Raw genomic sequence first — 2,965 nt, 5'->3', positions numbered from 1 at the left:
CAATTCCGGGGAATAAATTTTTTTTCCCTTTTTTTTTTTTAAACCTTTATGGGGAAAAATTTTGGGGGGGTTTCCGCCCCCCCCCCCCCCCCCCCCCCCGCATTAACCTCTTCCAGCTCGTTCCGCCTCCCGCCCCCCCCCCCCACCCCCAGGCCCTCACCACCCCATTGTCTGTGTCCTGGGTTATGCATATATGCATACAAGTTCATTGGTTGATCTCTTCTCACCCATTCTCCCCTGCCTTCCCTCTGAGGTTCAACAGTCTGTCATGACTCTATGTCTCTGGGTCTATTTTTGATCATCAGTTTATTTCGTTCATTAGATTCCACATATGAATGAGATCGTATGTTACTTATCTTTCTCTGACTGGCTTATTTCACTCAGCATAATACTTTCCATCCAACAGCAGGTCCATCCATGCTGTTGCAAATGGTAAGAGTTCTTTCCTTTTAATTGTTGTGTAGTATTCCATTGTGTAAATGTACTATAGTTTTTTTTTATCCATTCATCTGCTGATGGGCACTTAGGCAGTTTCCAAGTCTTAGCTATTGTAAATTGCACTGCTGTGAGTATAGGGGTGCATATATTCTTCCTGATGAGTGTAGTTCAGTGTATTTAAATGAGTGTGCACTTAATCCCGAAGCTTTGCCCACTCCTGGACATTCTTCAAACATGGTCTAGGAGGGGACACTGTGTGCATTGCCCCTCACTAGGAGTCACAGCTCCCAGAGGGCGGGGCGTGGGCACTGCCTGACCCCCTCTGGAGGGAAAGAGGGGGGATTGTGGCTTGGCAGCTTGAGAAGGTTAAAATGTGCTGTCTCCATCTCTTCTCTTACATCCTAGTTCAAATTCTGTTTTTTTTTTTAAGTTAAAAACAGGAAAACAGCACTTGGACTTTACAAAGTACAACAGATTAATTCCTACTTGTGGTTTTACCCTGGGGCCTGGCATGGAGAGGAGTTCTAACAGATATTTTTCAAAAAAAAAATCACTAGGTTCACCAAAATTCAAGCTGGCCCGTGCTATTTGGATTATATCCGTTTTTAAAATCTGATACTTTCCTATCTCTAGTGACCTCTGGCCTTTGATCTGTTCTCTACATCATGAATTTAGGTCAGAAGCATGTATTTGTCCACTGAAGATATACTTAGAGTGCTTTCATTTCCTTGGATTTTTGGGCAAACATATGTAAACTTCTTGAGTAGAAAAGCAAAGCACAGTTGATAAATTTCCCACCCTTTAGGGAGGTCCATAATTTCTAATAACCCCAATGTCTGCTATCCTCCTCTCTCAATTTCCTTTGGGCCTAAGTAATATACTTGTTTTCATAACTGCATTAGATTACATAGGGTAATCAAAAGTCATAGGTGATAATTGTTAAAAAGGATTGCATTTTAATGTGTAGTTAATATGTGCCATGTCTACACAGTTAATTTGTAAGAATACCTGTTATTTAACTAGGGAACTATGTTACTGTAACAAATGATCACAAACTGAGTGTTTAAGACAACACGAGTTTTTTACCCTGCAGTTCTGGAGGTCAGGCGTCTGAAATGGGTCTGGCTGGGCTGAACTGAAGTTGTCAGCAGGGCTGGTTCCTTCTGAAGACTCTGGGGGATGCGTTTTCCTGCCTTTCCCAGTTTCTACATCCTTCACTGTGGCCCCACATCGCTCCAATCTCTGCATCCACCATCGCATTTCCTTTGGTTCTGACCTTCACGCCTCCTTCTTTCACTTTGAAGGACCCGTGTGGTCACATCCATTGTGGTCACATCGAGCTCACTCAGATAATCAAGGAAAACCTCCTTGTCTCAAGGTCCTTGATTTATCTCATCTTTTGCCAGGGAAGACAACATATTCACCGGTCTGGGGATGAATTATGTGGACATCTTTCAGGGGGAGGCGGCATTCTTCTCTTCACCACAGGCATTTGTGGAAGAACATTTACTTCAGTGTCATAATATGAGTCCCAGCGTCTCTATCTGAACGTTGATATCAAGGCCAGGATGTGACAAAGTCCTTATCATTGTTATTGCTATTGCTTAGAAAAGTTATAACAAATTTTAGTGTTGTTTTCTTTTACATTTCTAGGTAAAATCTTGGTAATTCAACTCAAATGGAGCCCATTTTGGTGTGCCCCTTTGCCCTGCGATAGGAGGAATCACTCTTAATTTAATAAATAAACCAGTCAGTAGAGAAATCATCAGCAACCAGCTGGTTTAGACCACCTGAAACCATACACTCTTGCTCTATAATTAAATAGCAGTAGGCTGTTTCAGATGATCACATGTAAGCATACACACACTACATGTCAAATAAAGCTACATTTAACACCCATACGAATCTAAACCAATCACTGGAAAGTTTCCACAAAGGCAAGACCTGCCAGGCTGTTCTTATGAGTTTATCTACCTGTGGATTTTATTTAATTTCCTGACATACTTCCAATGGCATAGAATCCTGATGACCTGTCCACATTTCTGCTGCCTTAGTTGTGATTGCTGCATCCATTTACGGCTAGGGGTCAGGATCTGAAGAAGGGGCCACGCACAAATGAAAACACTAGACAAGAAATATGAATTTAGAGGGCATGGGGGGCCAGGCGGAAAACTTCCCTCTAGTGGAGAAGCTTTCTGAAACTGGGTCCCGTCTGCTTTTTATTCACTTGAATACACATTTGCCCTTTAGGAATGCATACAGGCATATCAAAGGTAAAGTTTGGTAAACAGCAAAAGAATGATCAGTTTAGGGGATTGCTTTGAGCTATTTGGCCAACAGCAGGGCAATATTATGTTGATTTTCAGTCCTGCTGAATATCTTTTCACATTAATATGCTAACCACTGTTGGTCTTTGCCTCTGGCATTAGTGAACGTTAAAGATCATTACAGATGGTCACTGTAGGCGCTTCACCTGTGTGGACCCTTCCATTGATCCCTCTCTGTCCCCTTTAACTTCTCTATGTTG

This window comes from Myotis lucifugus, unplaced genomic scaffold (genome assembly GCF_000147115.1).
Source record: "Myotis lucifugus unplaced genomic scaffold, Myoluc2.0 scaffold_163, whole genome shotgun sequence".
Taxonomy (NCBI): Eukaryota; Metazoa; Chordata; class Mammalia; order Chiroptera; family Vespertilionidae; genus Myotis; species Myotis lucifugus.
This window is presented reverse-complemented; position numbering follows the sequence as displayed.